General features: G+C 34.2%; 1 protein-coding gene across 2 annotated transcripts in view; it reads left to right on the top strand.

Annotated features, from left to right (window-relative positions):
- STK3 (serine/threonine kinase 3) overlaps nt 1-15,462 on the top strand; it is a 346,273-nt gene that overhangs the window by 77,915 nt on the left and 252,896 nt on the right. The window lies entirely within an intron of this gene.

Genomic DNA, 15,462 nt, shown 5'->3' with positions numbered 1-15,462 from the left:
TACTTCTGTGAACTTGGGCAAGTTTTTAAACTTCTCTTTGACTTAATTTCTTCATCTTATAAATGGGATAAGACCACCCTACTTCCTTGAGTTGTTCTGAAGATTACATGTATTTTAAATGCCAGAATAACACCTGACACATAAAAGGCCCTATATATATTTGCTTTTGACATTGTCATCCTCATCTGTCATCTCACTTACGTAGATAAGAGTGTCTTTGTGTTTTGAACATTATCTATCAGATGTATTTGGGCAGAATAATGCAGAGGACTATAGAACCAAGGATAGAATCTTAGTATTCACCATTGGTACTTTGAATTATTGTTGTTAATGAAGAAATTCCATAAGATAGACCTCACATTTTTAGGTACAGTGTTAGTTTGTTTAATAAAATCAAGTGGTGGTGGCAGGGCTCAGTGGCTCACACCTGTAATCCGAGCACTTTGGAAGGCTGATGTGGGCAGATCACCTGGGATTAGGAGTTTGAGACCAGCCTGGCCAACATGGAGAAACGCCCCCCCCCCGCTACTAAAAATACAAAAATTAGCCTGGTGTGGTGGCATGCATCTGTAATCCCAGCTGCTCGGGAGACTGATGGACAAGAATCACTTGAACATAGGAGGCAGAGGTTGCGTTGAGCCTAGATTGTACCACTGCACTCCAGCATAGGCAACAGAGTGGGACTTCATCTCATTAAACAAACAAATAAATAAAATAACCAAATAAATAGAAGAATCAAGCAGTGGCTATTCAAAATATACTAGCATATTTTATCCAAGTGCCCTTAGAATCAGTACCTTGCATGTAATAGCGTTTATGGTAAACGTTTGGTTTGTTATGTTTTAAAAATATGTATATGTTCTGCCTTGTATCAAATTCTCATTATTGATTATTAAGATTTATTTGGAGCTTAAAAGCTTGATATATCATTGTCAATAATAGACATCTTTTTGATATGTGTGGATTTCTGTTCAATAAAGTGCTCTTTGGGGTTTCTATTTGCCTTTTTGTTACTAGACTATTTCATGTTTGACTTTCTTAATCACTTTGTTGCATGTCCCTTCTTTGTGTAATAGATACGGCTTCATACTGGATTTACAACTCCATATATATTGAGTGCTTTTCTGTTGTCTTCTGATCTCTTTTTCAGGAATCTTTTCATGTGGGAAAGGATTTTAAAATGTGTACCCACTGACCATTTTCACAGTAGAGTATCAGTTCTCTTTCTCTGCAGATCAAGAGATTATAAGCAGCGTGTATATATATATATTTACATATGGTGTAAGTAGTGAAAGCTTTCATTTTGAATCACTAGTTGTGGGGCTTTGTGATATATTATTAATCTTTTTTTTCCTTGCCAGACATATGCAATCCAGATTTCATGAAAGACAACCTCTGTCTGCCCTCTTGTATATAATAATGGTTAAAATATTCTAGTTATTTTTTCTAATGTATGTACTTTGTGTTGAACAGAGATTTGTGTTTTTCTGGACACATCCCATAACTTTTTAGTTATTATTTATAACCTTGGATATTTTATATTTTCAACTCTCTTTTTTTTAGGTGGAATGAGATAGATTTGTAAGGGTAGAAGGGAGTTACTGAGTTGCTATGCTATTTTCCCTAGAGTATTTTCCTCATCCAGGATACCTGAGAGTCCCATTGAATGTATGTATTCTTTTTCCTAAGAGAGAAGGAGAGGGAGTGGGAGAGCTTTTGGTTGTAAAGAAGTTGGAATACGAAGTTTGATGAATGATCAGATAAAATCTTACAAGTCGGCTTAAGTATTACTTTTGAGATTTAAGTATTTCAGAGATTGCTGCATATTCACCAAGTTTCTCCATACCACTGATTTTTCTGTAAGGGATTTTTGTAACTATTGTATGAGATGATAACATGTATGTCATAAAAATGAATGGAAACTGAAATGGCTGAGAGTTTTGTAAAATGAGAAATCCAAATGCAAATTAACACAATGACAAACATTTATTAGCTGGGGGAGGTGGTAGTAGGAAAACGAGGGAGGCAGGAGACTTAAAAAAAAAAAGATTGTGCATGTTCCTTTTAAAAGACATGTTTATTCTACTTTTCTTGCCGCCAATTATTGTATCCCTTTTTGAGGTGGCAGAAAGTAGAAAATAGATCAGACGTCTAATGCTGTTACACATCTGGAATAACCTCTAGCATTTCTGTAATTAGTCAGTGGTTTGTGCTTTATACAAACCTCTTTTCCAAGGACTTCTCCTGTTTGGTATTTACTTCAAGTTTACTGCATGAGTTTCAACTTTTGGTTATAAGTTACAGAAAACCCAGCCTAAGCCACCTTAAGTCAAACAGGGAATTTATTTGTTCACATAACTCTTGCTCATTGCAAAGTTAGTTTTGTGCATGGCTTGATTCAGGGTGAAAGGAATTACTTGAATTCATTATACCTTTCTAGTTGAAGTCCAGCAGAAAAGAGTGATAATCTTGTGCTTCTTAATGGGTCATGTGCTTTTCTCTGAGCAAATCATTGTGGCCATTACAATGTGATTTAGTAACTGACTTAGACCTAGGTCATGTGTTCAACCCAGATCTAGAGTAGACTTGACTACTAGAAATACATGGTCTGAGAATGAGGAAGTAGTGATTTCCTAAAGGGAAATCAGAATATTTTTAGCAGGAGAAGGGTGATGGGTGCTAGACTGGCAAAAAATAATGGTTGTTTCTATATATTTACTAAACTTAAAAACCAAAACACACCAGGAATAAAAGACAGTAATTTAAAAACTCCTCTAAAGTAGCTCACAAAGTGAATCTTAAATTGTGGAAGATATATCTGGTGACATTGAGTCAAAGCTTTTGGGTCCTCTTCTCTTTGTTCCTTCTGTCACAGTAAGGGACAGTAAGGTTGATGTTTCTCAAGGATCCTGTTCCTGCTAGGTCAGCAGTAAATGTTTGCTATGAGGATTTTCCTGGGAAGTACTCAGTGGAAGCACCCATGGTTCCCTTTAGACCACGATGGCTTGACCCTATCATTATTTCTGGTCCCTGACCCCGTCTTACAAGGATTTTCTCACTCTGAGCAGGTACTAATGATCAGTGCTATACTAGAATCTTAGGAGAATGAGTCCTTTTGTGTAGAAAGTGATACTTTTTGCTCCTTATTTGGGGTGTCACATGGAGTGAGAATGAGTTCTGAGTGTACTTCATACTTCCCTCTTAAAGTTCCAAGCCACAGCATTAACAGGATCATGAGTTGTGGGGTTAGACCATTGAAATTTTCATAGCAATCATGTACTGCCACATCTTAATCTCTGATTAAATATAACATACACATCATGCTCCATTACATCTTTTCTAAATCTTTTGATTGAATTGTAAACACTTTATGATTTCTCCACATTATAATATAGTCCCCTAAATAGACTATCCCTTCTACCTTAACTAAGTAAATTAAGTTCACAAAGGTATTTCCTTGGCTTCTCTTATTGGTAAGTTGCCCAGTTTTCACCTTTGTTGCTATTCTTCTTGGCATTTCTCCCAGTTCTATTTCTCTTTCGTCAGGCCCACCTTCATACACTTTATTTTTATATTGTATATTTCTCTGCAGACAGACTGCTTGTTACTGCCAGATCTGCAGTGAGCCTTTCTTCCCTGTCAGAAGCCTGACCCCATAGCATGCTGTAACAGTGGTTATTTGGAGTGATGTGGTTTAATGGAAAGACCTTTGGATGTGGAGCAGGAAGACCAAGCTTCAGTGCTTGGGTTGTTACTTATTAGCTCTGTAACCCTGGGTACATTGTGTAACTCCTCTCAGCTTCAGTTTCCTAATCCTAAAATTGATCTAATATCATATTACTTGCCTTACCTACATCAGTGTTTTCTTGTGGGGAAAAAAACATGATAAATGTCAGAGGATTCTGTAACCTGTAAAGTTCTGTACAAATGTAAATTGCCACTTTTTATTGTTAAGGTAAAACTTTAAAAAGTATCATTTAGTTTTTCTTTTTTTTTTTTCCCTAATATTTAGTTTTAAATCACAAGTGATTTAAGAATTATATGATATTTGTTGAAATAGTGGATATTCTTCAGCATTAGAAAAAATATTAAAAGATCATTGTGTCTCGTCTTAGTTTTGTTTAATCTTAGGAAATCAAGAAATATATGTGTTAATTTTCCAGGAAATGTAAATTTAGTTCCTTGGATGGCACATTTCTAATTTTAACAATTTTATATGGAGATCTTTTAAAATTGCATTGCATAACTATCTGTATTTTTATCTAGAGTGCATAAACTGCCCCTTTCCTTTTAATTATATAAATTGTAGAGAAAAATAACACGAGCACATTGTAAAAATTTCAGATAGTACAAAAGGGTACAAAAGGGGAAGTTAATGTCTTCACATCCACTCTCAATTTTACTTCCTTGAGGTTATGTCAGTTAATTTCTTGTGGATTGTTTCAGCACATATGTATGTAAAACTTGTTTTACACCAGGGATTCATACCATATGTGATGTTTTATACCTTACCTTTTTTCTTTTTCAACTTCTGATATGTCTTAGATACCTTCCTATTCCAGTACATATAGGTCTTATGTGTGTGTAACAGAATGTATTTTTTTCAGTCTGCTGGATGAAAGTGGCTTCTAACTTTTTAGTGTTTTGCTGCTACAGTCAAGGATGCAGGGAACTTTTGTAAGTATGAATTGGCATATTTGTGTTGTGGTCATTGAATGCATTACTTGAAATGGAATTACTGAGTCAAAGGACGTGTTTATTTTTTATAACAATTTTTTTGGAGAACTGAGAGGATGCTTAACTAAGCAATATATGATTCTTTAGTGCTAAGGCACTTTCAGTTGTGGGAAAAGACTGTAGATAGTCTTTAAGACCTACCTAAATTAGGAAAGATGGATTTTGCCGTTGGCGCATTTTGGCTTCTCTGCGTGCTCTGACCCTCTTCATCTTCTGAATAATTTTGCTTAAGGTGTTCACTATTAATTCCACCACACAAGATTCTAAGCAAGGTTATAATCTATTACTGCTACCCCTACTATTACTCCTATTATTTTTACAAATTATTCTATTATTAAATTCTCCACTTTTGTTTTGTCCCTTTTAGTCTCTGGCTGAGAGCCTGCTGTTGGAGTTTTCTTCCTAAAAGTTCAGATGTGATCATGTCATCTTTCTACTTAAAAATATGTAGGTGTATAAAGCATTTTGGCACTAATCTGACTTCCCATTTTGCACTATTTTCCCGTACACATTATGTTCAAACACAAATAACTATTCACTGGTAATGCACTTCATGTATTTTTATGCTGAGTACCTTTACACATGCCTTACCTATCCTTCTCTCTTTGGTCACCTGATAAATTTTGTTCAGTCTTCTAGAGTCAGCTCAAAAGTCATCTCCTCTGTGAAGCCTTTCCTGAGTGCTAGAATGGTAAGGTAGATGGTTGAGGCTGGCAGGAACTGTATCATTCAAGGCCTTAAATGTTGTATTAGATGGCTTGGATTTTAAGAGTACTGGTTCTGATGCATAATAAACTTTAAGAACTGCTGTCCTGGAGTGCTCCTATTGCTAATCCTGTTGTTGCAGACATTGATTAATATTGTAATTAATTGTTCCTGTTCCCTTCCCCCAAAATTCTGAGTGTCATGAAGACAGGGATCATGTAACAGACTTTTAGTAAATTCTTGTTAGTGCCTACTTTCTACAGCTCTGTTTGGGTATTAAATGAAATGAAACCTGTGGAGTGGCTGACATAGTAAGAACTCAATAAATGCAAGATGTTATTGTTATCACCATTGTTAACACTGGAATAGATTAATTCTGACTTGAGGAATATAGGGTGATTTCTTCAAAGAGGCAAAGTTTGATCCAAGCCTTAAAAGCCTGTATGAGGATTACATTGGTGAGTTTTGATCAATTTTTAAGACCTTATGCAAAGTGCCTATGAAAGTAAAACTCAAAATATTTTTAAAAAGTATCTATACTTACCTATCTGTTTATCACATTTGAAAGAGGGAACTATGTCTGATGTTTTGTATTCTTATATCTAATAGGTATTAAATGTAGAATTAATGTATCACTTTATATATGTAAATAATTATATCCAAAAGGTGGAGTTTAGCTAAGATTGTGAAAGACTTATTAGAAAATTAAAATTCTTAATTTTTTGTGACCTTAAAACCTCTCTTGAATTCATTTTTACTGACATAAAAACATTAAGGTAGTATATGTATTTTAAAACCATTTGTACATGTGCCCTTGAGACAAGTTGGTGGGTGCATTTTTATCAAAACCATATACACAGTGACAAATGTATCATATTATTATACTAATCATGTGACTATAGAAACAAAAGTAACCAGAGGACTAAAGCCTATCAAAACCATCTTTTTGTTTTTGTATAATGACATTCTTCTTAAATTTGCCAGCGAATTCATACCAATTGAAACCAGATGTAGACTTCCGTCTTTTAATGTATTAACCCAGCTATAAATGTCTTATTTTCATCCCTGATTGCTGAGTATTTTATTCATAGTTTATTATCTCTCTACCACCCTTCTTTAGAAAAATATAACAAAACAGACTATAAAATATGATTCAAAGGATTTAAAAATGACATTTCACCATTTGTGTAGTGACATAAATGAAATTAAATCTGTAATGTATTGAGGATAACTTAATTAAATCAATGAATGAAGTACTCTGTTGATAAAATTTTTTTTGTTCCCATTAATGGTGTCCACAAATTTTTTTTGTTTGCTTTAAGGGATTCTTAACAGATACCACTGAAGGAAGTGTTAGCTGTGATTTGAGAATGGATCTAAGGCTTTGCCATCTTGGAACTGAATTCTTACATTACCTTCTTCTATATGAAGCAGATCCTCTCATGTGTTTTATCCTCTTGGTGTTTTCAGTATAAATCTGACCATTTTGAAACAGTTGAGTATGGACCTATCCAGTCTCTTGAAAAGTCTTACAGATATGAGAAAGGCACTGCTTTAAATTTTATGTCATCATAGGAAGAAGTAGTTTCCTTTGTTGCCAATAAAAATTGAGCTATTTTTGGCAATTGGCTCTGTTTATATGTAAATGAAATTTGTTAAAACAGCTAGAGTTTATATGAAAACAAAACTCCATCTGCCTAGGAAAATGACTGCCAACTTCTTTACTTTTTATTAACAAAATGGTTAACATATGTCCAAATGACATGAAATAAGCATGATATAAACATATAGATCAGAACCTGCTATAGTATGGTGTCCACTAAATATACCTTCTTATTTCCTTCCACTCTCCTCCTTTTCCATTAGTGACACGTAATACTTGTAGAGTGGCTTAAATCTTGATACAGATACTGCTCTTCTCCAAAGTTCATTTGGTACCATTGATATTTCAAAGAGACCAAGTGAACATTTATATTCCAAATTTGCTAAGATTTATCTGCATTTTGGCACAGCAAGGCTGAAATTCGGCCCATCGCTTTTTGTCATTTTTCTTATTGCAGTGGAAGGAAGAAAACTGGGCCTTACTTGGTTTCTGAATGCCATTTTGTAACTGTTATATTTCCGTTCTTTAGTTCATTATTTGAATTACTCTATTAGTAGTTTTTCCTTTCTCTGGATAGTGAGCTACTTTTTTTTTATTTAGAGCTTGCTTTTAATGCCGCTTCCTCTATCTGTCCCTAATTAATGCACTCCCTTTTGGTTATGTTTCACTTTGAAAGAGCTTTATATGATCGTTTGTAAGTTTCTAAGTCTGTATTTCCTGCTAGATTGGAGCCGCATGATGTTAAGAGATTTTTTTAAAAAATGAAATCTAGAGTAGGTGCTCAATAAATGATTTTTCAGTGGCTGAATACCTAGTGCTTCTTGGAAAATACTTCTGAATTCTTATGTTACTTTTACACTGTGACTTATACTCTGATTATATATGCTATTATTCTCAGCAACGTTGTAACCCATGGGGCAATTTTATACTTGATACTTTATTGTTTTAATTTGCTTTCTCTGAATTAGTGCAGTGTAATAGTTTCCATGTATGTTAATTAGATCTCTCTCTCTCTCTCTCTCTCTCTCTCTCTCTCTCTCTCTCTCTCGTTAATTGTATATTCATTTCTTTGGCCTATTTATTTATTGAGATTTTATTGTTTTTTTCAGGTTTTATATGAGCTCTTTGTATTCTAAATAAATAATTCTTTACATCAATGTCTTGCTATGACTATTTTTTTCTTTTTAAAAATTTATTTAGTTTTTTTTAGAGATGAGACCTCACTATGTTGCCCAAGCTGTACCTGAACCAACTCCTGGGCTATGCGATCCTCCCACCTCAGTCTCCTGAGTAGCTGGGACTATAGGACTGTGCTACCATGCCTGGCTATTTTTCTGAGTTTTCTAAAGTTACTGTTTTTATGTAGACAAAACTAATAAATTCTCATAATTATTTCTTTGCTTTTTTGGATTAAAAATGATTCTTCCTGCTTAGTGATTTGAAACGTACTTTGAATTTCTTCTAAGTATTTTTAAAATGTTGATCAGTGATTTTAAAGTCATTGATTTATGTATTTGTTTTAGCAGAATTAAGCATCTGTTTTCAATAAAATGCTCATAAAGCCGCCCATAATGTTCTCAGGGTTACTTTTCAGGCCAGGTGAGTGTGCTTACTTCCACAATTCATTAATAGGTATATTTGCTCTGTTTGGCTAGCATACCATTTAAAATAATTTAAATTTGAATGCTGAGCTGGGGCAGGTACTCTGCCTGCTAGTCAGGGATGATGGTTTTACTGCTTGTTTATGCCTGGTGTCTGTTCTTCCTGTTGTTTACCGTGGTAGCTGTTATGATTGGTTTTTATTGTGGTTAACAGCTGTTCTGATTAGACATTTGCTTTACTGACTGTCAGATATTTTGAATATCACCCTTGAAACAAGCCTCAAACCCACCCGGCCAGTTTTTCTTATATTGAGACCAACTCATACATTTATGTTTGCGACATCTGGCAGTGGCAGGATGGAAGTAATGTTGACTGTAGAAGAAATACAGGCTTTGCCACTTTGTAGTTGTATGACATTCAGTAGTCCATTTAATTTATCTGAAATTGTTTACTCATCTGTTGTAAGGAATAATAATAAGTGTTTCTGCTTACTTACTTGAGTAGAGAAGTCACAAAATGCTTTTTATAAACTGTAAAGAAATATAAAAATTTAAGACAACAGTATGCCTTTATGTTCTAGAAAATATTTCTCCACCTGTTTATTGTTGTTTAAAATGATTTTATTGAGGGATAGAAATCTTTCATTTCATAATTGAATTTAAAAGTCTTAAAGTACAGATACTGCTGTTAAGCCTTAATACTAAATTGGATTGTTAAAATAAATTTAAATTAAGCTCTGTTCATCTACTAGTATGAATGACTGGATATTGCATCATTTGTTGATTGAGGAGGATATGAAGTGGATGAGAAGACACTAACTCTCTGCAGTAGTGGGAAGGATTTATTACCAAAGGGAGGAAAGCATAATGAAAGAGAGTCTGTGTAAACTCAGATCTGCACTCTCCACCTTTAACAGTTCAGAGCCAAATTCAGATTATGCCCTCAGATATTCTTGTCTGCTTCATTAGGACTGGGATTATCAGTTTCCTAGTCAATGTATACCCAGCACCTTGAACAGTATCAGCACAGTAGTAGAACCAGCCAAGTAGATATTTGCTGAATGAGCACATAGATTGATGCCCAAATGAGTGAGACTTTTATTTAGTTAAAATTGCATCTACATGAAGATACTTTGGTAACATAGAATCATAGAATTGCAATGACCCTTTCAAGTCATCAAGTAAAGCCAGACACTTCACAAATTAGCATAATATCCCTGGAAAACCCTATTTTTGTCTTGCTGTGGATTTGTCCAGTGGCTTTGTAGCACTGAAATTAGACAGATCCTAAAACCCTGAAGTATAGTCAGTCTATTTAATTCTGAACATTCTTTAGTAGAGCAGTGAAATATAGGGTCCAGGAGCAGAGATAACAAATCAGACTTAATAGAAAATTAGTGACTTATTGGTTGGAAATAGTGGAATGTTAAGAGATAAAAATTGAAGTCTAGGCAACTAAAAAGATCGGTACTGAAGTAACTAAAGACATAATTTTATGGGCCGATGCTGCTTTTGTTAACATCCCAAGCTCTTTAATCTTTTTAAATCTTTATACAATGAGTGGAGGGTAAGGACAGAGGAGAAAACCTGGGTACATATGACAGCACCACCACCTTGCATACCATCTGTAGTGGTCCATTGTGGTGGCCCTAAACAACACTGCTACCTCCTCCTCCCTCACATTTGGCTGCACACCACTAATTTAGAAAGATTGGGAACATCAGATGCAGGTATCTCCTTTCTTTTTGTATCAACAAGTCTGTACTCATTCATTAATTATTTATCAAGTGCTATCTGTATGCCAGGCATAGTTCTAAGCATTGTGGATACATTAGTGAACAAAGTGTTCACAAAGTGTTCTTGTGGACCCTTTCTAGTGTAGTACTGTCCAAAAGAAACACAAGCTACATAGAATTTTAAATTTTTGAAAAGCCACATTAAAAAAGTATAATTAACTTTCATAATGTATCAAACATTAATATATAGCATTAATATTATATAATATGAAATACTATATCTAATACATATTATATTACTTTATTAATATTTAATATATAATAAATTATACGATAATTATTATAAATATATATAATTATAATATAATTGTATTATATTATATAATGATTATAATATTATATAATAATTATATATTAATATATAATAATTTAATATTATATTAAATATATTATATTAAATATATTAATATTGAACATATAACATTTTGTATGTTCAATATTAATATATTATAACATCATATGTAAATATTTAGTGGGTAATGTGCAAAGTTTAACACGATAGCTTACATTCTCTCTTTTTATACTAAGCCTTGATCTGTGGTGTATATTTCACATTTTTGAGACGGAGTCTTGCTCTGTTGCCCAGGCTAGAGTGCAATGGCGTACTCTCAGCTCACTACAACTTCCACCTGCCAGGTTCGAGGGATTCTCCTGCCTCAGCCTCCCGAGTAGCTGGGATTACAGGGGCATGGCACCACGCCTGGCTAATTTTTCTGTATTTTTAGTAGAGATGGGGTTTCACTATGTTGGTCAAGCTAGTCTTGAACTCCTGAACTCTGTGATCTGCCCTCCTTGGCCTCCCAAAGTGCTGGGATTACAGACGTGAGCCACCGTGCCCAACTGGTGTATATTTCACTTTTACGGCATATCTGAAATTATAGTATTCACATTTCAAATGTTTAGGAACCATGTGTGGTTAGTGGTTACTGTATTGGATGGTGTGGCTTTAGAGTATGGTGCTTGCTTTCCCTGCACTGTCAAGTCAGACCATCTAGTTTGAGGTAGAGAATAAATTCCTGAAGTACCAGAATTTTCAAATAATCCAGACTCCTTACTTGTGGCCAGTAAAGCCTTACATGATTGTCCTTGCCTGTCTCTCAGATCTCATCTAAAGCTAGTCTTCTCCTGGTGCATTAAACTTCAGACTTCTCTCTTCAACTCAGATATGGTGAGCTTTTTCTTGAATCAAGGCATTTTCCTCCCTCAGTTTTATTTTTATTGTGCCAAGATACACATAACATTTCCCATCTTAGCCATTTTTAAATGTGCAGTTCAGTGGCATTAAATACATTCATAAGGTTGTGTAAGCATACCCATTATCCATCTCCTTAAGTCTTTTCATCTTGTAAGACTGAAACTCTGTACCCGTTAAGCACTAACTCTCCATTTCTTGCTGCCTCAGCCCCTGACAACCACTGTTGTCTCTATGATTTTGGTTACTCTATTTCATATAAGCAGAATCATACATTAGTTGTCTTTTTTGTGACTGCCTTACTTCATTTAGCATAATGTACTCAAGGTTCAGCCATGCTGTAGCATATTGCAGAACTGCTTTCCTTTTTAAGGCTGAGTGAAATTCCATTGTATGTTTCTACCACATTTTACTTACTCATTTGTCTGTCAGTTGACATTTGGGTTCTTTCCACTTTTTAGCCATTGTGAATAATGCTGCTATGAACATGCTTAAACACCCATGATGAGGTGAAACTTGTTTAAAAATACCTCCTTGAGACCCTGCATTTAGTTCTTTTGAATATTTATCCAAAAGTGGAATTACTAGGTCAAAAGGTAATTCTATGTTTAACTTTTAAAGGAATCTTAATACTATTTTCCAAAAAGGCTGTACCATTTTACATTGCATTAGCAGTACGCAGATGTTCCAGTTTCTTTACTTCTTCGCCAACATTCGTTCTTTTCTGTCTTTTGATAATAGCTATCATAATGGGTGTTTTGTAGTATCTCATTGTGTTTTTGATTTACATTTCTCTTACGACTAATGATGTTGAGGATCTTTTCATGTGCCTCTTGGTCATTTGCATATCTTTGGAGAAATGTCTATACAATCCTTTACCCATTTTTGAATTGGATTTTTTTATTGTTAAGTTTTAGGAGTTCTCTATATATTCCGTATATTAATGTCTTATGAGATATGTGATTTGTAAATATTTTCTCTCATTCTGTGGGTTGTCTTTTTACTCTATTGTATTGATATTGTGTTTGGATGTGCAATTTTTAAACATTTTTCATCAAGTCCAATTTGTCTGTTTTTTTTTTTTCTTGTGTTCTCTGTACCTCTTTGTTCATATCTGAGAAATCATTCACAAATCCTGTATCATGAGACCTTTGTCTTATTTTTTTCCCAGGAATGGTATAGTTTTAGGTCTTATGTTTAGATCTTTGATCCATTTTGAATTAATTTTTATATATGGTGTTAGGTAAGGGTTCAGCTTAATCCTTAGTACACGAATATCCAGTTGTGCCAGCACCATTTGGTGAAAATACTATTTCCTATTGAATGTTCTTGATGCTCTTGTTGAAAATAATTTGATTATATATACAAGGGTTATTTCTGGGTTTTCTACTCTGTTCCATCCGTCTGTATGTCTGTGTTTATGGCAGTACCACATTGTTTTGACTATTATAGATTTGTAATAAGTTTCAAAATCAGGAACTATGAGACCTATAGCTTTGTTCTTCTATTTTCAATATTGTTTTGGCTATTTGGGGCCCCTTGAGATTTCATATGAATTTTAGGATGTTTTTCTATTTCTGCAGTAAACATCATTGGGATTTTTATAGGGATTGCGTTGAATCTGTAGGTTGCTTTGGGTAGCATGGACATCTTAAACACATTAAATTTTCTTATCTATGAAGTTATGATAGGTTTTTATTTATTAATGTCTTAAAATTTTTTTTTCAGCAGTGTTTTGTAGTTTTCATTGTACAGATGTTTCACATCCTTGGTTAAGTTAATTCCTAAGTATTTTATTCTTTTGATTCTATTGTAAATAGAATTTTTTTTTTTATAGTTTCCTTTTCAGATTGCTCATTGGTAATGTATAAAAATGGAACTGATTTTCTTGGGTTGATTTTGTATACTGCTACTTGTTGAATTTATTTATTAATTCTAATAGGTTTTTTTTTTGTGTGGAACCTTTAGAGTTTTCTACATATGTTATCATATCATCTGTGAACAGAGATAATTTTACTTCTTTTTTTCCAGTTTGGATGCGTTTATTTATTTTTCTTGCCTAATTGCACTGGCTAGAACCTCCAGTACTATGTGGAACAGAAGTGTTAGGTTGGTGCAAAAGTAATTGTAGTTTTTGCCATTTTTTTAAAGTAATGACAAAAATCACAATTACTTTTGCGCCAACCTAATAGCATCCTTGCATTATACCTGATCTTTGAGGAAAATTCAGTCTTACATTTTGAGTATGACGTTTACATTAGGTTTTTTGTGTGTGGCTTTTACTATGGTAAGATAGTTTTCTTCTATTCCTATTAGTTGTGTGTTTTATTATGAAAAGATGTTAAATTTAGTCAAATGCTTTTTCTGTTATCATTTGAAATGATCATGTGGTTTCTTCTCCAGTCTGTTAAGGTGGTGTATTACATTGTTTGATTTTTGTATGTCAAATCATTCTTGCATTCCAGGAATACATTCCAGTTGGTCATGGTTTATAACCTTTTAAGATCCTGTTGAAGTGGCATGCTGTATTTTGTTGAGGATTTTCATATCAATGTTCATAAGGGATTTTGGTCTGTAGTTGTTTTGTAGTGACTTTGTGTGACTTTGGTATCAAATAATCCCTTTTAACATGAGTTTGGAAGTGTTCTCTTTTCCTCAATGTTTTAGAAAATTTGAGAAGTTGAATCAAGATATTTTAATCTTTTTTTTTTTAATAATCCTTTTTGTGGAATGTATGTTCCCAGACAGCCATTCACATGATTGGCTTCCTTATGTCATTTAGACTTCAGTGAAATGTCTTTTGGGCCTTCTTGAATGTCAGTCTAAATTAGCTTCTCAGTCATTCTCTATCAGTAGCTCTCTATTATTGTCCTCATAGCAGTCTTCACTGACATTTTCCTGTGTTATCCTGTTTTCTTTCAAATTATCCCTTTGCTTATAGATAGAATATAAGCAAAATGACAGCAATTCCTATCTTTTAGAGTTTTTATGGTCAGTTCTATTATGTAGGCATGATTGATTAAGTTTTTGGACATTTGTACTTAACTAAAGCTCTACCCCGTCTCCCCCTGGCCCTCCCATAATTCAGGGGTTGAGGCTGAAATTTCCAAACTTCTAATCACTTGGTTGGTTTGTTTGGCAACCAGCTCCCATCCTGAAGCTATGTAGGCTCCTACCAAGAGTCACCTGCTCAGTATAAATTTTGGTATGGTTGAAAGGAGCATATTATGAATGACAAAAGACTGTCCCTCTCACTCTTGTGAGAATGGCGAGAAAACAAAGATGAAATGTCTTGATTCAACTTCTTATTCACTCAGTCAATTCACAGGGTCTTAGGAGTTTTTGTGCCAAGAAACTGCAAAGACCAAATATTTCCTATTATTTCATAATATCACAGTGCCTTACAAGATTGTTATAAGAATACATGAGAGAATGCATGCGAAACTCTTAGCACATTGCCTGGTACGTTAGCAGTGGTTCTACTGTTCAACTGATAAGAATATTTCCTTTCCCATCCCTTTCTTCCTTGGCCTTCTCTACTCTCCCCCTTTTCCTTCTTCTGATAGCCTTTGCATGTGTTTCCACTTTCCTAATCTTTCTCTGACGTTTTTACTTTTGAGTTCTCAGTATTAGATCAAAAGTCCAGGACTTGGAAGGGTTAGGAGTGGCACTGGTGTAGGAGCTTTTTCCAGAAGATTAATTGCAAGCCACCCTCCCTCATTTACTTTTCTTTATGTAACGCTGTTGGTTTCATTTTCATGAAGAATCTAAAATATCTCAGGGGAAGTATGTGAATTTACTTTTTCAGAACAGAAATTAGCTGTGATA

Source organism: Cebus imitator, unplaced genomic scaffold (genome assembly GCF_001604975.1).
Source record: "Cebus imitator isolate Cc_AM_T3 unplaced genomic scaffold, Cebus_imitator-1.0 Scaffold331, whole genome shotgun sequence".
Classification (NCBI taxonomy): Eukaryota; Metazoa; Chordata; class Mammalia; order Primates; family Cebidae; genus Cebus; species Cebus imitator.
Note: the sequence above shows the minus strand (reverse complement) of the source record. Positions and strands in the feature narration are given on the sequence as shown.